The sequence below is a fragment of the Bacillus rossius genome, chromosome 15, assembly GCF_032445375.1.
Source record: "Bacillus rossius redtenbacheri isolate Brsri chromosome 15, Brsri_v3, whole genome shotgun sequence".
NCBI classification, from domain to species: Eukaryota; Metazoa; Arthropoda; class Insecta; order Phasmatodea; family Bacillidae; genus Bacillus; species Bacillus rossius.
Window position 1 is genome coordinate 47340218 of NC_086342.1, and position 20561 is coordinate 47360778.

At 40.4% G+C, this 20561-nt stretch overlaps 1 protein-coding gene across 1 annotated transcript in view; it reads left to right on the forward strand.

The window, feature by feature from the left end:
• Nucleotides 1–20561, forward strand: part of LOC134539274 (uncharacterized) — a 137062-nt gene that overhangs the window by 8016 nt on the left and 108485 nt on the right. The window lies entirely within an intron of this gene.

Sequence of the window (20561 nt, forward strand, 5' to 3'; positions counted from 1 at the left end):
AACATAATTTTGATTTATTTTAATGAATTATATACTAGAAATATTGTAGACGAAGCTTACTTATGAACAATTATTACAAATCTCTATACCACATGATATCTATGCATGCTACAACTTTCATAAATCTTTGCTTTTTAATTCATAAAAACTATTAATAAAAAAACTCGTTTAATAGGGAAAAAACTTTTTATTAACAATTAAATATGGTTATAAAAACCATGTGCATGAACACGAAATATTATAAGCCAAATAATGTGGGATGCAACCTACTTAAGGGACACTATAGCCTTAGGCATCCTTGAAAAGCTCATGTTTAAGGATGACATTTATTTTGATTGGCCATCGGAAGGTAGCCGGGAACCTTCTCAGAGACTCGCCGATGCAGTGTCGTGAAAGGAAGAGCCTGTCGCTGTCTGTACTACAGTGTGGCCAGCCAGCCAACTGCTGCTTACACATTTTCTTATATCGATGCATGACCGTCAAATGATTTATTTCAACGTGTAATAATTCAAAGTGACTTTCAATAGAGAATGGAAAAAATTTGTAAAAAAAAAGTTTTCTTTGTTGATGTACAAGGTTGTGTTAGCGTAGAAATAATTTGGATATTTTTTTTTTTGACATTATAACGTCTTATAAATCGATGAACGCTGGCTGCACGCACGAAAAATTTTCACGTTTCGCCTGAGCCGAGCGTGCAAGAACCGGCCAACCACTGTGCGAGAAAATCTTCTATAATATCAAACAGGTTAAGGCGGGCTTTTTAACTAATTGTTCGTGATTATATTTAAACAAATTATTTAAATTAAATTTGCAAAAACTGTAAATAATATTTGAAAATTAAAAAGAATGCAATTTTCATCAATGTTTTCTTATGACGTTATGACGTAAATTAATGTTCGTAAACCGACTCTACAGACATCCCCCTTATTTTTACGATTAATTTCTAACTGAACGAAGCCTAGAAATTAAAGTAATGATTGTTGAAAGGCAGCGTCCGTAAATACACGTCATTTCTCTTGGGAAACAGCAGCTGTGTTTGTCTAGTCGCGAGACACATTCAAATAAACAACTCGAGCTTGTAACTATTGCAAACATAAGAAGAAGTGGAAGGTGCGTGTCTCCGAGTGGCTTGCGGGCTGGCAGGCGGAAGAGCGGGTGGTAGAGAGTTGGTACTTTATGAAGGGGGGAAGGGGGGGAGGTCTATTTTTAGTTTGGCTGTGGAGGCGGGGCTCGTGGGGCACACGTGTTGTCTCTCGCGCGAGTGGCGAGCAGCTTCCGGCAGGCTCCAGCCTCCAACCTCCAGTCCCCAGTTCCCGGGCTCCAGGCTCCAGGCAGGCTCCAACCTTCAGTCCCCAGTCTCCAGTCCTAGTCAGTCTCCAGTCTCCAGTCCTAGTCAGTCTCCAGTCTTCAGTCCTAGTCAGTCTCCAGTCTTCAGTCTCGTCTCCAGTTTCGTCTCCAGGCTCCAGTATCCAGTCCCAGTCAGTCTCCAGTCTCCAGGCTCCAGTCTCCAGTCAGCCCGTGCTCACCGCCCCTCCTGAGCGGGTCCTTCACTGCGCGTCGACCCTGCATGCCGAGGCACCATGCTCCACCACAACCACCTTCACAACAACCACGACACAGCGCCACACCACAACCACAGCGTTACACCGCGTCACAAAGTAACACTACCTACCACACCGTCACTCCAGCACATCACTACAGCATGTGTACAAACCATCGCACTACTACACCACCACTCTATACAATTAGTTGCGGATACATAAATAAAGTAAAATTAGAAATGATAAAGAAAACTTTAAACGAGTGGACTTCATCATTGTCATTCTCATCATGTGTCGCTCCTTTTTTTTCCCTTAACGGCTGTGTAACACCTCACCTCAAAAGTAACGTACCGCCTCAACTGAAATCTATCAAATTGTTCATTAATCCCCGGGGGAAAAGGGGGGGGGGGGGTAGTTTTATAATATCGTGAGTCTTGCGTTCGCCACGCCAGCTCGTCAAACAAGCCACCTCCTCCACACGCCCTCAGGCAACCTACTGGCGCGTGCGTACCAAACTGAAGTGACACCTGTTTCTCTTGAATGAGTTACAATTGTGTTAACGCAACAACCATCACGCAGAGACCCGGAAATTTCGCGAATTCGTCTGGCCTCAGGGTAGAATTTAAAGTCATAGGTGTGTTAAACCGATGTTTGCTTATCCATTGGTTGATTTCTTAGTGAGAACAGTTTTATACTTGTTAATTGGCACTAGCTGATCCGCTTACTTCTCTCCTAGCTGGACATCGTTGGCTCTCGGTCTTAGAGGGGCGTGTCCAAACAACTGCTGTCCAATCAAGAACACAGTGCGAGAGTGTGAAGGTTTGCATTCTAGCTTGCGACTAAATGAATGCGCGAAAATTCCGTATCTCTAACCATCAGCATTGACTTCTAACCTGACACGTCACATTTCTATTAGGAGTTCCCGTACACGGACAGTTTTGCCTTCAGCCCAGACTGAGACTGGATCGAGACAGTCCCGGCTGTCACATACCTACAGCTTTGTCTGCCAGTCCACCTGGCGATGTGGTTGAGTGTGCACGCGTAGAAACACTTCGTGGGGAAAATGTATTGAGTTGATGAACTGCAAGTGTACCCAAAAGACTGGTACAATTACGTACGCATGAATGAAGAAACGTACTCATGGTCTCCTCAAATTATATCGTATGAGAGAAGCAATCAAGTACAATGAAAAACTGCTCTACCTTTTGTCACTAGCTGTTCTTAGCACTCTTGCTTGACATGCCTTTTGTCACTAGCTGTTCGTAGCGCTCTTGTTTGACATGCCTTTTGTCACTAACTGTTTGTAGTGCTCTCGCTAAACATGCTTTTTGTCACTAGCTGTTCGTAGCGCTCTTGCTAAACATGATTTTTATCACTAGCTGTTCGTAGCGCTCTTGCTCGACATGCCTTTTGTCACTAGCCGTTGGTAGCGCTCTTGTTTGACATGCCTTTTGTCACTAGCTGTTGGTAGCGCTCTTGTTTGACATGCCTTTTGTCACTAGCTGTTGGTAGCGCTCTTGTTTGACATGCCTTTTGTCACTAGCTGTTCGTAGCGCTCTTGCTTAACGTTCCTTTTGCCACTAGTTGCTTGTAGCACTCTTGCTTGACATGACCATTGGCATATTTCGTACTCCTCGTACTTAATGGTCATTAAAAGACACTATGCTGCGAAGGGCAAAACGTGACTGTTGCCTCAACAGACAGCACACTCGCTGCAGGCACGGGGCGGGCATGCCCGGACATGCCACACACGAGCCGTTATGCTCGGCCGCTCCTCAAGTGAACAGAGACGATTCTGGGGAAACAACAGCAGCGTCTGGAACAAGATCATCTACGAGGAACATGTCTGGGTTGAACACACGAGAAAGAGAATCGGCAACCACGTTTTCGGCCCCTTTCACGAGCTTTGTTAAATATGTTGACCTTAAATTTACGACGAACGCTGGTTACAAATTTTTCAGGGAACTTCATAAATTTACGGGCCCGTATTTTACTTGCATTGAACATGAACTTACAAGTTACATATTAATTAGTATTGAAAAAGAAAATAAAGATCAAAAACAGAATTAGACCCATGAAAAAACGCATTTTTGACGTGACAACGTCTAATAAATCGTTGAACGCCGGCTGCACGCACGAAAAAGTGTCCCGTTACGCTCATTGTATGCTTGCGCCGCATATATCTCTCTTCCACTCGACTGTTTATAAAGTGAAGTGAAAAGTTAATGTGGTTTTCATTGCGTATTACAACAATAATTTCGGCAATAAGGGTTTATTATTCTTGCATTTAAAAAATATGATTACTAGTATAATTTCAAGTATTTATTCTTTTATTATTAAAATAAAAATGATTCAATTTTATTCATAAAGTATGCAATCATTTCATCAATGTTTTGTTATGACGTTGTCACGTTAAACTATCGTCCGTAAATCTACTTTACAGACAAACAATTTTTTTCTACAAGCTAATTTACCTTGTTTATACGGAAAAACAGAATTCGGAAGTTGAAATACGCCGTAGTTTCCACAGAGATGCAGTCATCTGAAATTACGAAGAGCTCTACGTTTATTCGAGGTGAATTATTTGTTGAAATGTCCGTAAATTTACCTTTCTTTCTAACGGTGTGATTGCTCTTGAAACGAAATCTGGAGAGTCTAACCTCTCTAATTGATGCGGGAGGTTTGAAAGCCAACTTAGCGCAATGGTTGTCAGTGAACAGTTCAGAATCGTTGCAATCCAGATGTGTAGCATTCGAAGCTCCTGTCTACTTCTCGAGTCGTTGCGTCAGAGCGAAACATCTGCGTCGAGTGAAAGTTCCGCCGGGTTGACCTTTTTGTTCTGCTCGCCCGCGCAAGGTTTCACTGGACTCTTGAACTCTTTACACCTCGCCATCTTATTGCTGTAGTTCCATTTGTGAGTAATGGATACTACATTTACATTTTATTTATTCATTTAGAATAAAGCAAAATACAGCACAATACGGTTTACAATTATTAAAAAAAAATACAATTATATTTAGCGCAGAAATTTTAATTTACAGCATTCTGCATAAATTTATAACTTAGAAAGATTACAGGAATACGCAGTGTATAGACTATAAAATAAAATGTCAGCATAATTACTTTTTAAAATACCTAAACTCTATTTTAAAGTTAGTTTATCTCATTTTATGAATAACTTTATGAAATATGTACTGCGTCAGATGTGCTATTTCGTAGGGAGTCTGGCATGTCATTCCAGAGATGGCTCGTCTGGTGAATAAACGATATTCTACAAAATATGCGATGGTGCTTTTGTATCTGTAGGTTTACTTTAAAGCTTATCATTTACCAACATTTTACAATCTGGAATCCCTAGAACTCAAAACCATCGCAATCGCAAACGTTTGTGTGTGTATATACATATATGTATAACATTTTTATAGACAGGATAATGCTGTAATGCTGTAATTTTGAACAAATCACTTCCAAACAAATAAAATAAAATAAATGAAAAATTTCGGTCGAGTCGGTAGGCAAATTCGAAAAAAAGAAGCAATAATTGTGTTTTTTTTTTTAAATAAAAAAAGCTGTATGATAGATATTGCATCCGATTTACGTTATTACGACTCCTAAGTGTAAAACACTAATGACTTTTCCTACGCCCAATTATAATTATGAAAGGTGGAAAATAACAGGTTTGGAAGGACAACAAAAAATCTACTCCCTAAGTAGGCACACTATCGAAAATGTTCAATTTGTTTTTAATTCTTCTTTATATTGTTCCTAACTTTTGTCTGAAACATTTTTCGATAAGATGAAACATTATTGCAAAGAGTAGAAAATGTAGTTTTAATTCCTATATTATTCATAAATCTTTTTTAAATAATGGCTACTATTGGGAAAACTGGTTGAAAAGGATAGCCCCATTAATATAATAGTAATTTATTACTAATACTTACATTTGATTCAATTACAACACTGGAAATGTCTGTCTACAAATTAATCACACATTTTGTCCACAGTTTACACTCCACACTGCCTCGCACCACTCACACAACACAGTCTCGATGCACCAGTCTCCGCACACGAAGTTCGTAGCTCGTCGTCTGACATCTCTCACCGAGGGATCACTCTCCCTCTTCACTCCACTGCTTCGGAATCTGGCGTCGACGTTTACACGCCCCTCAGCCTCCCTTTGAAGTGTTACGTCATCAGATTCAACCAGACACCCGAAGCTCCCAGAACAACGGCATCCTATTTACGCCACTTCACGCAGGCGCGGCTCTGGGAACACGCCGAACCCTCCTGGGCCGCAGAGAAAGTACTGAGGCAGGGGAAGGGTTGTGGCTAGGCGCCGCTGCTAATCAGAATAGGCGTGTGAACCTGATGGACCGCGCCCCACCCGCCGGAAAGCTGGTCTGCCTCGTTGCCTTGCATATACTATCGAATGGAGTACATTGGAAACCTTTTTGCTTTATGAAATACGAGAACATGTTTAATCGATCCTTTTGGAATATTGTAACACATAAGATGTTTCGTATCTAGATTAAGTTTTTTTTTTAAATGTTCCAGAAAGTTCCAAAGACACGTGAACTCGAAATCTACCTACTTCGGTAAGATGTCCCTAAATGTTTTTTTTTTTTTTATCAGGAGCAGCTTCACGTGTCATGATAACAACAATCCGCGAATTTTAACATTAACACGGGCCGAAAGCGAGTTCCTATACCACGTCAAGTCGTAACATTTAATACCGAAGCTGTACCTTTGAATATATATACTGTATAGAAGTCGCCAGCCCAGGTTAAAATTTCTAATACGGGTTTGAGGTAGTTGGTTAATTCACCGCCGCAATCGCCACCATCTCTAGGGCATCGACTTGTGGTGGTCCCTAGCGGACAAGTGTCGAACTCTTCAAACACCCTTTCCCCCTCCCGTTGAACGACGTTGAGCTGCAGTGAATTATGGATGAGGGGTGCGGGGAATGACAGCGGGCGACAGCGCTGCGCTCTAATGTGTAAATAACAACTAAGACGATACAGGGCGTTACGGCAGCGCACTGCAGCGGTGAAGTTCCCAAGCTGCTCATCATACGCTTCTGAAAAACGTAGAGTAAATCCTATCCACTCGCGACTTCTATACAGTATATATATTCAAAGGCTGTACTAAGTTTTTTGACTTAGTATTTAAAATACGAATTTCGTGAGGCCTAATTCTTTTTAAGGCGACAGAACCCTCGAAACACTTCGATACACTTTTTTTTATTTTTTTTATTTTTTGCTCTGTGAAATAAAACCTTGTGCCGGCAAATATGTAATTGGACAACAGTGGCTATCTTTGGTTTTTATTACGTTCGGAAAATGTTAGATGGTTTAAAATGATAAATAAAATGGGCGCAATATCGCCACGCGCGTTAACAGTGAAACTTCACACTTAATAATCGACTCCATCGAGCAAACGGAATATTCAATAATAAGGATCGTGGGCTTCCGCGGCCATTGTCTAAAGTTGCCTGGCTTTTGAGTTCTAGCCGCGTCGAAGAAGATGGTGACTGAAAGTCGGCCGAAACGTAGGCGGAATCTTCTCCTTCGACGCGGGTAGAAAGCATAACCTAAGAAAATTGTGAAATATTCAGTGATTCTCTTAAATGATACCAAGTAAAAAACGTTTTAAATTACTAAAAAACACACACTGATGCTGTGCGAGATGTGTATACAATGTTTACAATTGTTTATTAATGCAATTTCTGAAGAGAAATCTTTTGGTTGGTTCCATCGTAACGAAAAATGCAGCACCATAATGTTTCTCACTAATGCTTGTCCAAAAATGAGGAGTGGGGCGCTCAATATTCACCTTTCCTTTGTTTCATTATCAGTCGCCTTATTTCTGAGCGCTGAAATTGTCGTTACTTTCTGATATATAATCGCCTTCTCTTACTCTACAGGTTTTAAGGAAGTTTCACATCAAAAACTTAAAAAAACTTTTTAATGTAATTGATTTGATTACAGTCTCTAAGTATACATTTTTATTTTGGCTCGCCAACTTCAAAATTTGCCTGATGGTATGCCATTTCATGTTGGTGTATTTATCGATGTACATTTTTAATGAATACAAAATCATCGCTAAATAAATTTAAAAAAAAGTTGATGGGTTATCTAGATGTACTTCGAGCACTTCGATTCGTTAGTGATTGAAGTTGTGAACTATCAACAACTGCCCAAGAAACGTAACCAAAGGTATTTTTTTAAAAATAATAAGCCTTTCAATGTATACTCGACAAGGGTTTCATTTCTACAGATATTTATACTCAAAAGAATCGTTTTAGTAGGTCGGTCGTTATTATTTTGTTCGCGACTCTCTGGGAACTGTATTGCTCGTGCCGGTATGCTGTGCTCAGAGCGCAAACTTTTGTCTCGCCCATTAAGAATGGCAAAACAAAAACAAGAAATCCCTCGTGCGCAGCTTATTGTATTACTTTGCGCTCCATTAACTTTTCCCTCGATGTCGCTTTGTTGCCGTGGAAATGAGGGCTTTTCATTTTCGAGAGAGAGAGAGAGAGAAAGAGAGAGAGAGAGAGAGAGAGAGAGAGAGAGAGAAAGAGAGAGAGCGAGAGAATTTATCGAGGCATTTCGCTTCAAAGTACTTTCTTTACTGTATGTGTGTATATAAATATGACATGAAAATAAGATAGAGATAATGTTAAAAAACCGTCATTAAGTGGGGTCAGCAGGATACATATTAGCAAGTGATTGAGGTGCCATGTTTGATCCAGCTATAATTTTTTTTTTTTGCGACGGGTTTTTGCACGAGGGAAATGGCGTTGCCGTCACTGTAGCGCTGGTCTCGCTTCCTGCCTCCATCACTACGCCGGGCTTTGAAGTTGAAACTGTGATGGTAAGTGTTTACGTGGAAAAAATATTATTGAAATTGGAATATTTTGGCTTTTCCAAAGCTCTGTAGGGCAAGGGGTACTTTATACAATTTGAAAAACTACATACCTGCTAATGTTAGTTGATGTTGTAGAGGTTCAGTTTTTAAAAATAAACAAATACCCGTAGTTTACGTATTCTAGAATTACGCGTTATATATATATACGGTTTGTTATTAAAATTTTCAATTTTAAAAATGTTTGGCTTGCGGGTAAAATTTACCACCGAGCCAACCATTTACATTAATTTTTTATGATAGTTCTATTGACTTCGACATACTTTTTGCAACGAATTTACACCATGCATACTCCCAGCTGGCCTTTTCCGGGACTCGAACCCAGAAGTCCTCGTTCCGAGAACCGGCTTCTCATTGGAATGTGCTGAGGACGTCGGTATTTGAACATGACGTTTACTGTCGCATCGGCGAAATACTGGGCTCGCATTCGGAGTCCGAATTCTGTTCCAATCATAATTTATATTGTTACGAAACGTAAGCAGAACTGCGGTGTGCAGGTGCAAGCTGGCTGACATCATGTGGCCGCCGCAACGTGAGACGTGCCGCGCGCGTATGTAGATTACAAGGGTCGCCGCTTTCCCCCCTCCTTCTTTCACTCCGCTCCCCGCGCGGCGCCGATAACCCGACACTTGACACCTGACAGCTGGGGAGTTCCGCGAGCCACCTGGCAGCTGCCGACGCGTGTCTAGAGATTTCTCGCGTCGGGTCGGCGCGGAATGACGCGACTGGCCCCAGCCGCGCTCGTGAATTCTAGAAGTGGCACCTGTGAAATATAAGCCCGGGACGCCGGCCTCCGGGTGAGTTCAGCTGGGAGGTGGGAGTTTTCCCGCGGCGCAGCTTCCGGGGCGATAGTGCCGCGGGTGCGGCAGAGCGGCGAAGTCCTTGGACGAAGGTTGCAGGGCAGGGAGTCAGTTCAGTTCAGTCGGGAGTTCTCCCGCGGCGGAGTTTCGAGCGAAGTTCCGAGCGAGGCGTCGAGTGGGATCCCCGGCGTAGGGAGGTGCGACGGCGGCGACGGAGTCCTGCGACGGAGGTCCACGAGGGGTGCGGCCCAGCGAGGTGTGCGGTGTGTAAGAACTGAGCGACTGGGGAAGCAACAGTTTTAAGTGTAATTAATTACTAGGCATTTTAGAAGATTATTTGTTAGTGATGTAAATAATGGCAATAAATAAAACTGTGTGGTAGTAAAATCTTTTAATTGGGCTATCCTTCTACGAACCCGATCGCAACAATATGGTTTCCCGAATCACTCCAGGAAAATGTCGAAGAAATGACATCGTTGTGAATGAGACGTTACATCAAACCTTTAAAATAAAGATAAATTTTGTTACGTCGTGCTGGTAGTAAATGAGAGACCGAAATGGCCGGCCATGTTAGTGATGAGAAATTATGTGAAGTATGTTCCAGGTAATCTTCTGTAACATCGCGTATTACAAGTCAAGAATTTGCATTGTAAAAAAGCTATTTTTGTTGTACAGACGTCTGCTTAATGTTCACAATACTTAAAACCCGGAGATACTGAGCTTAAGGCCCAGCTATTATAGGTTCTTGAGTGAGGTTCCAGCCTCATTGACACAAACCTGAAGTAACCATAGTTTTTTTAAAATTTATAATAAATTATGTAAGAATTTAAATATGGCAGTGTTAGGTTCTCTAAATAGTATAAAACAAATTCACTGTTCGCATTCTAATTATAAACTCCACAAGGGATTTGATGTGGTTTTCACCATCATTTAGAGATTCTTCCGGAAGCTTTATGTGCATAATACATTCAATATTAAGTTATAGTAGAGAAATCTCAATTTTTGCAATTAAGTAGTAAAAAGATGCTTTTGGGGCGTTTACGTGGCTTATACTGACTTATACACCAAATTAATGTGCTACAGAATTGTATGTCTGGTAAAGGCCTACAGAAAAGTCCGTGATAGCATATGTCTCTCTTCTAACGGTGACCCATAGTAATCATATTTATCTTTCAGAATTGGTTCTAAAATAATTAGTTATTTGCGAAGGTATTTCGGTCGACATAAGTGTTAATGCTAATCCAATTAAATATGTTATTTACCTTAAATATTTAATTCTGATTAAAATTGAACTTAGGCCTACATTAAATTAATATCGTAGAAGATACGACATATTTAAAAATTACTCAACAAAATAATATGGTTTACTTCTGTAGCGAGACTTGCGAAGGTATTTTGATCGACATAATCTAATCCATATTTAATTAATCGTTTTAGTTACATTAGCCAATAAATTTCAGATAATAATTGTTCTTCCGTGTGAAGCCTGGGTGGGTCGTTGGTATAGTTGTAAATTAAAAATTTAACAAAATTAAAATAACGTTATAAATATATTTTCTTGGTTAGGCCTACTTCTAACATGAATATTAAAAAAATGGAAAGTGCTTGAAAGAACTTGCAAATTATTTTTTTTTTACAGTTTTCTGTTCCAAGAATTGTTAAATACAATTTAAGGTTTAGTACACCTGTGGTAAAAAAATATCTTTTATCTTGTAAAAGTCTGAACAGGATTTATGAGATTGGACTGTATCAGTTTCACATATTACAAGCAGATATGCTATCTCTTTGGTTGAATATTAAATTTCTAAGTAATTTTTTCTCATCCAACAATGAACCAAAAATCATATTATTAAATTTAATATTAGACAAATATTTCTCGTCGTTTTGTTGTTGTTTTTATCAACAATTCTTTAATTCGTTTAAAGGTTTTCCCGTAGGACAAAAATCATTTTGTGTTCCATAATAACCATATAATAAACAGGCCTACTAATTAAACTGCTTGACGTTACAATTACCACCATATTTCTTGGGACTCAGAAAACTCTTTGTATTTATCTTTGAAAGATTTATGCAATGGGAGTGCATGCCTTGATGTAAGTTTTTGGACATACGCCATTGCTTGGCATTGCAATGGCGTATGTCCAAAAACTTACAACAACTCTTTGTATTAATGTTTTTTTTGTATTAACAGAGTTTTTATAACAAAGGTTTCACGGTTTTTATTTTCGTATAAGTTCCCTTAACTTTCGCCCACAACAGATCCCTCATGCATAATGCGAGGACTTAAATATTGTATTTAAGGAATAGCGCTGTTGCGTTCCTGTGTTGTAAGTTATGCCTTTGATGTAAACGAATGAAGAGCCTTGCGCGCGAGTTACAGTCCTCGCTGGCTGAACTTAATTAGACCCCTCTGTGTGGCTGCGTGGCTGTGGTGGAGTGGCGCATGGAGTTTCCCTGGCTTGTTGTCTTCAGCAGCTCTCTCTCTCTCTCTCTCTCTCTCTGCGGACTGGCGCCAGAGTTGAGACGCCGGCCGGATCTGTCCGCGCGTCTCGCAGTTACAACACTCTTGCCCCAGTCTTGCCAACTCACCAAGTACCGCCCTGGCTGATACAGGGTGAGGCTGAAGTCGACCGACTAACTTCACCTGCAGGTTCATCAACACAAAACGAGTTGAAAACACACATACACATTATATATATCTACACACACACACTCACTCGCGACTTAAGGTTTAAAATGCTTTCCATGGATGATATACGTCTTTGAAGTCGGGTCTGAACAACTTTTTTTATTGTAAATAATTGAAAAAAAGGTATTTTGGATTGAACACTGAGCGTATGTGTTATTTATAATTGAGTTAAGTTCGTCGACCCTTTTTTTTTTGCTTTAGCAAAATAATTGTTTTGAAATGATTAGTAGAGACCTGAAAAATTCGCGGATTCATTTCGTGATAGTCTAGAATTCAAAAAAGTTTGCCTTTTTACTGCATCAGTGATTGGGCCACAGTTTATCTTAATGATACAGGGCCAATGAAAAACCTTAAACAAAAGAAGTATCGAAACACTAGCGTCCCAGTTAACAGATGTCATGAGTCAGTAGCTAATGAGCAGATGTAATTTTCCCGAGTGCATAGAGGATCATGGAGTATATTCTACAGGTCATTGAAAATGCGAATTTTTCCTGTCTCTAATGATTAGGAATAATGCTTTTATGTTCCACATACTTTTGTGACGTGTTACTACTCCCTATTGTTTCATTGAAATCATTTTTCTATAGCTACGAAATTCGTGATGGTTGTATAACTTCATCCAATTAAACATAACCAAAATTCTCAGTGTACTGTGTTCAATGCGTTCTGTATTGTTTAAAATGAGTATTGTTTTCCAGCCTCAACTCGAAAGGCGTGCAGAAGCCTTGGGAAGCCATTAGACCGCAAGTCGTGGCTTGATGTAAGCTTTTGGACATACGCCTTTGCTAAGCACATGTATGTCTGTAGAAGAAAACTACAAAAAAAAAAAACACAAATGACAAAAACACATTAAGCAAAAAATTGCTGTTGTCAGGATTTAACACTACACAATACTCCACAACAGGAATATGGTCAACAAACAAAGAAAAACCAAGAAAAATGGACTAACAGAACGAAAAAAAAAAACCACAAATGATGACAGCACGAAAATACCGAACCCAAAAAAATTCACCACAACAGTTGAAACGAGACAAAACGCAGCAAAACCAATAGACGAAACAAACACATTAGTTTTCCAAAAAAACAAAAGAGAATCGAAAAAAAACCACAAATTATGACAGCACAAAAATATTGAACCCAAAAAAGTTCAGCACAAAAGTCAAAACGAGACAAAAACACGACAAAACGAAAAGACGAAACAAACACAACAGTTTTCTAACACAGAAACAAGCGACGTTTCGGGAACTGCTATATGCTCCCGTCCTCAGGCAGAGACGCATATGGTACATGGTACGAGAACACAGGTGCGACTGAGTAGGGGCTGGAAAAATGAGGGTATTTATCAGAGAATGGACTACATCTTGCTCAGCCAATGGCAGACAAGCTGACTCCCCATTGGCTGTGCACAATGGAGTTAAAAGTCGTGGGTCGGTTGGAATCAGACTCACCCTGTACAGCTCGCCTGCTCGAGGTCGGTGTTCTGAGAAACTCGGCCGTTCCGTAGCAGAGAGACTGGAGATACTCCCAGCGCTAGTCTGGAAGCTGCTCTGAAACTCACTCGCTAACAAGGATCAGGGAAGTAACACCCGAGACTACTAATTGCTAGGGGCAGGAAATTTTCGCGAAAAAATCTGAACGCCTACTAGACTGCAACAAGGTATACCCACACCAGCTATTTCTTCCTTGTGATTGGCGGCCGTCTGCGAGAGAAGTCGTTGCCTTGTTTGCACGAGCCACTAAGGACGAGTTTGCATCCACACTGAATTAGTGTGTTTGGTTGTTGTGACAATCGACGTGCACCTCAAAGTAACTCACCCAATCACGAAACACAGACGATGCTGCATTGTTTTAACTTTTAGCTACTCTCGGGATCTTTTCACTAAATGTTCATGGCCCTAGTAATTGCGTTATTTGCCTTCATGTTACTCAGGAAGAGGAGACCTTTACCTAACTTTCAGATCCTTTTATTTGATATGAAGTAACTACGTTCCTACAGCTCGGCGATCGTGGCCACGACATACCGGGAAAATTCTAGCGCTCGGACCTTCTGTCTTCCCCTCGACACAGTCTTTTTCCTATATTAGGGGGAGTAGTGGCCCAGGAGGGAGTTGGAATCTTTTTAAAATTTATTTGTCTTACACACATTTATGAATGTTTTGGGCGATCTTGGTTTTAACTGCAGGTCTGGGATTACAAAAAATGGTATAACCCGAGACAAGGTTACTCTTCCGGCGATTAAGGTCACTCATAGGGGTCTGGGACTGAAAATATTTCGTGTTTGATTTACCATGAAGATGCAGTTAAAAGGGGAATTTCGCATTAAAACAAGAAATAACAGCAATTGCCTGAAAAAAAAAAAATATTTTTTGAAATCCGCTTCTCTGATTGGACCACAGTTGAACTGTCAGCTTTGGAGACCAGTGGCAATCCACGATTTAGTGAGTACCGAGTCACGTGTAAGGGAATCAATAATTCTGCGATGTCATTGGCCGGGAAGAGACAGCTAACGGTCCCGATGCACGGAACACTGCGGAATTTTGTGTCCGTTACAGTTCAGGCGTTCCAGACGTTATCCAAATGAACCTGCCTTACAGCCGGCAGATTCAAGGTGATGACTCATTTTTGAAGGAAAAAAATTGGTTGTCTGTAAAGTCGGTATACGGACGATAGTTTAACGTGACGTCATAACAAAACATTGTTGAAATGATTGCATACATTTATGAATAAAATTAAATCATTTTTATTTTAATAATAAAAGAATAAATACTTGAAATTATACTAGTAATCAGATTTTTAAAATGCAAGAATAATTAACCTTTATTGCCGGAATTGTTGTTGTAATAAGCAATGAAAACCACATTAACTTTTCACTTCACTTTATAAACAGTCGACGAAACAGTTCACATGTAGATGACTTGTAATTAATTTTAAAAACTGGCGTTTAGCTTTAAAGTTTAAATATAATTATGAACAAGTTTTTATATAAATAAACTGTAATCAAATATCCATCATCAATTATATGAATCACCATATTTTTTAGTCAGTTGTAACATAACCTATTATTACTGCACTCGCCGACAGCGTAACGGAACACAGCGTAACGGAACAATGAGCGTAACGGGACACAGCGGAACGGGACACAGCGTAACGGAGCAAAGTGCGTAACGGGACACTTTTTCGTGCGTGCAGCCGGCGTTCATCGTTTTATTAGACGTCACGTCCAAAAATATGGGGGTTGTTAACGAATAAGTCTGACAACAGAAATAATTGTGGTTTGTTACGATAGTGTACCACCGATATTGAACCACCATTTTATTTTTATTTGGTGTTATAGTTCCAGTGGACTATCGAAGTGTGAACTGTCATACTTCTGAAACACCAAATTTTTAAAGTATATTTACAGTAAAGTTTCTCCACGACTGGTAGCACACAGAGGCTTAAGGAGGTGTCGTCCATTTCAGGTCATGATTTTATGTTTACAATAGTCACATATGAACTTATAAGACTTTTAAAATGGTTTAACTTTCACAAAATGAAAAAAATTATTTTCATTGCATACATTTTGCATATAATCTGCCAGTGAGGCTCAAACCACGTGGACACAGAATTTATGTTCGTGCATAGTTTTACGCCGGTGATGTAACATTTCGCCTTGATAACTTCCCTTCCAGTCTGCGAGGACTTGTGACTCGGTGTCACGTCAAATGGATTATTGCTAGGGACCGCGGGTTCCATGACCTCTAGGATGAACTTTATAGTTCTGCGTACACTCGGTCAAATGCCACCCTCTCATTGGCTGCTGTCTTGTGAAGGTGTCCCAACGTAGCGGCCTGTGATTCGACACAGCTTCGGTTGAGTGTTTCTCACTGGCCCAGAGTCATCCAGGTGAGTTGTGAGCCAATAGTAGAGGCAGCACTAAGGCATAACTATTTGAATTTCAGGCTGTCGTGAAATGAATCCGCGAATTTTTTCGGTCTCTAATTATTTCATGTCTTTGTCGTTACTGTATTTGAGGGCTTTTACTGAAAATTTATCACGATATCTTGTTTGCGTTTTTTGTTATGTTTTAAAATTTCCCAACAGATATCAATTAAAAATAATCTAATAGCGGCAAAAAGTCGATCAATAAGGACACTTGCGTGACCTCGATGTTAACTTTAAGTAAATATCTCGTGTGAAAACTTATTGACCAGTGACAAATGGCCACGGGAAAATATTAAGAGGATAACCCCTTAATTCTATTGACAAGTACATGACATCATGACCTACTCGAAAGAAAAGAACGAGCCTTAGACTATTTATGCTTTTGAAAGTAAAAAAAAAAAGATACGAAACGTTGTAATTATATAATAAGCTTGTGTTTAATGGGATCAGTGAAATGGCCACCATCCTTAGGAGACAGAAAGTTGTTTTTTTTTTTTTGAGCGAGAGTTGGCAGGCCTTGTTCTCTCTGATTGGCGCGTCGCTTGGCCAGACGGCGCCAGACGCCGGCGACCCGCTTGGCGGGGTGCCCCTGTGCGGGAGCAACCTGCACCACAGCGGTGTACTGCAGAGTAGCGTGTGGCGCAGGCGCTCGGCCAGTCTTCTTTGTTAGACCTGGATGTGACATTTCCATGGCGCCCAGTATTTCTTACTCGAAAAAAAATTCCTGATTTGGGGTTTCGGTTTACTTGCAACATTTTATCTTGATATTATAATTTCTACAGTCGGATTTTTCGTTTCCTATTTTATTTTTGTAATATTAAAATTGTACTTTAGGGATATTAATTTTTTTACCTTTATAACCTACTTATATATCATTTAGTTGGAGCAATTGCAGATTTAGCTAACAAGGAAAAAAATAGATTTCGTAAACATGTTTTTTTGTCAACCTATAGTAAAATATTTTCAAGTAAATTTTTAATATTTTTCTGTACCGATGGTAACACTTTATTAGTACAAGTGCATTTTTAATATGTTACAAACTTATTAACAGCGAACTTACCGGGTCAGGGGGGGGGGGGGGGGGGGTTATGAAGCGGAAGGCGGCAACAGCTGGTTTTTTTTAATGCATTTATGACAGAATTGTAAATTAACGTAGATTGACACGTTAACGGTGCTGAAACTAGAGCACAGACATCTTTTGGGGATTTCTGTAGCGATGGTAGTTCGCAGTGAGTGACCTTGAGAACAAAGTTGACGTGTATTAATTACAGGAAAAAAAAGTTAAGTCTCTATGAACAGTAAGTAACCTTATTAGACCTTTGCCCAGGGTTTAAAAAACTTATACAATTAAAGTTAAACAAGCGAATGTCTCATGGCGTAATGAGTCGCCTTACAAATACACACTACGACAGACATTCTGAAAATCACTTAAAAGCAGAACTATAATTGTATTTCCCTAATGGCGAGTTTTATTTATACTGTAAGTGACACCTGTCACGTGGCGGGAGGCGAATTACGTGACGCCTGTCACTCATATGTCCTCGTCTTATAGAGACGCATCTCGTGGCAAAGCAAGTACACAACATGCCGGCCCTTTCTTCAGTGCGCTACTGTGTGGACATTAACTCTGTCTTCTACATTTGCATTGTTTCAACAGTTTTAAAAACACGTGTATAATGCAACCAAGTGTTTTTTTTTGACGTGACAACGTCTAATAAATCGATGAACGCCGGCTGCACGCACGAAAAAGTGTCCCGTTACGCACATTGCCCCGTTACGATGTGTCCCGTTACGCTCATTGTACGCTTGCGCCGCATCTATCTCTCTTCCACTCAATTGGAACAACCATATATTTGACTTTTTAGAGGCACATTAAACTTGAAACACTCCCATTCGTTTCCTACTTTTCCTATCATCGTCCTTTCCTTAAAATAATAACACAGTGAGGCGTTTGCCACGCCTCCTTTTAATTTGGTAATTAATTATATCATATGTTATGATAGATTGTTTGGCACTTGGTTCATTTTCGTCCTGAAGATTGATTAAAACATAAGCATTACGGACATTCACGGCGCTGCGCTTGTGTGTGTTTCCGCGAGCCAACACCGCGCGGCGCGCGAAGCCTTATGACGTCATGGTGACGCGTTAACCTGCGACGGTCTGCGGCTGGCGAGCGGGGAGACGGTGCTGGCGGCTGGTGGAGTCGACTTCGGCTCGTCGGGTGCAGGCGTGTTGCGCCGCTGCTAAAATGGAAAGGCTGTTCCATTCACCTACGCATCGACCAGTGCCCAGCCCGGGTTATCGTCCACCATGCTGCGCAACTACAAGTAAGCCTCGACGCAACCGCTATTAACAACCGGGCACCGGGTTGGTTTTTTAAGGAAAAGCTATGAGCAGAGAGACTTGACTGATCATAAACTCAAATTCATTATCTTGCTAGTTTCTTGAATCGTAATGTGGCGAAATAAACTCTACTTCTCCTTTTTACGCTACGTGAGAATTTACGTAAACTGCAAGCCAGACTTATCACGTTGCTGTGGTGCGGGATGTGAGACTCGCATAATTACGTCGAAACGAGAGTCCGGTTAGACCAAAATATTGGGAATTGTGCCTAAATAACTTTTATAGACTATTACGTCATCCAGGAGTGTAATCAACGGACCTGTTAAGGAAAAACTTAACCTTTCTAAATGTTTGTAAAATTACCCGTAATATAGTGTTTATAATATGTGATTACATTAGATGTCCTTTTCTTTAATGCGAGATCTAGATCTTCTGCAGTTTTGTGTAAATGGTTCTGTATTTTAATGTACCAAGCCGATGCCAAGCAGGAATATTAAATAGTAAACAGGCAGTGATGTTTTCAATTATTATCCAGGTCATTCTTTTTTGCCTAGGGACCGTACTTCTCACTGCATTTAGTTGGTATACCCTTCTGCGGCTCCCGACTTTAAATTCGAGCGCCTTAAGTAAGGCCTCAAAACTGCGCTACTCTGCTAGTCAGAGTCGCAGACGCGGTAGTTTTCGGTGTTTAAGATACTTTTTGATTTTTTATATCACCAGTATGGCATTGGCTTGGATATATAAATTACATAAAGAGGAGATTATGACTAATTTAAAAGCTGCGTCAGTCGAGCACAGTGCGGACGAAAGCATAGATGTTTTAAGACAAAAGTTTGTGGCGCATTTGAAAGGAGAAAGAGTTTCGTGGCAAATGGAACAGGCTGAAGCGAGTGGGTCTGGCTCGCTTAGTACAAATTTTCTAAAAAATAAGTTTGCTTTGCGATCACTAGAAAACGTTCCGAAACTGCAGTCAGCAAATGTAGAGGATATATTAGAGTTTTGCATGGCCGTGGACAAGCTAGCTAACGCAAATTATTTTTCCAATGAGAGCGATTTAATTTTAGCTGTTGCTTCGCGTTGCACAGGCTTAGCTTACGATATACTCATTGCGCGTTATAAGAGTCATATGTCCTGGGTTGATTGCAAGGAGGCGTTATGGGAAAATTTATGTCCTTGTAGAGTTAGAGAGGAACTTATAATAGAGAAAACCCGTCGTTTTCAAAGAAAAGGGGAAAAAACTTTGAGTTATGTACATGACATTTTGGACCATGGTTCGGCCCTTAATGTCCAAATGAGGGAAATGGAGTGGATACGGTTAGTCTTAGAAAACTTGCATCCCCACATTAGGAGGGAGTGTAGCTTTGTGGAGAGGCCCACCAACTTGTTCGATATTAGTAATTGGGCGGTGGAGGTGGATAATGTGTGTTGGGTTTCCGATTTATGCGAAGAGGAGGAAAAATCAAACATTTTAAAAGAGGGTGAAAGTAGCGTGGGGATAAATGGGGAAGCGGACTTGAATGTCACGAGAGTGGATAGGTGCAGTGAAGTTGATAAGGTGGGTGTAAAGTCCGAAATTTCAGCATATGATCAAAGTAATAAATATAAAATTAGAAAGAAGTGCTATGCATGTGGCAGTGAGAGCCATCTCATCGCTAAATGCGCAGAGAAGAAGCAGAGTAAAGGTCAGGGGAATAACGTTAGACGAGTGTGTGGGTTTTGTGGCAAGTGGGGGCATTTGTCTCGCAATTGTTTACAAAAAAAAAGGGTTAGCTGGTTTCGTTTTGAAAATAAGCATCGTCTGGCGGTATTGAAAGCTAGAAGTAATATGTGTGTCAGGATAAGTTTTTATGAGGAGATAGTCTCGGGTTTAATTGATACCGGGGCTAGCAATTCATTTGTACAGCAGGCGTTTTTGAGTAGGTTAATAACGAGACATCCCGAACTAAAAAAAAATTTAAAAACGGAGCCAGGGTTTGAGGTACATTTGGCTGACGGGAAAAGCCGGAAAATCTCCTTGAAAGTACGTTTGCACTTTAAAATAGGAAATTTTGCCTGGACACGTGATTTTTGGGTAATGCCTGGACTACTCGAAGAATTGATTTTAGGATGGGATTTCTTAAAGGGCACGGGAGCTATAGTGGATTGTAAGAATAGGAGGTTATGCTTCGCGTTTGATAAAAAAGTCAAAATTAGTCTTGAGGCACCCAAGAATAAATTTGAAGTTTGTTGCGGAGGTTTAAAGGGGGTGGAGGAACACTTAACAGAAAAACAGAAGGACGAAATCAGGGATATTTGTTTTCGTTATCCCGATGTAATTACGGAAAAGGTGGGAAAATGTGA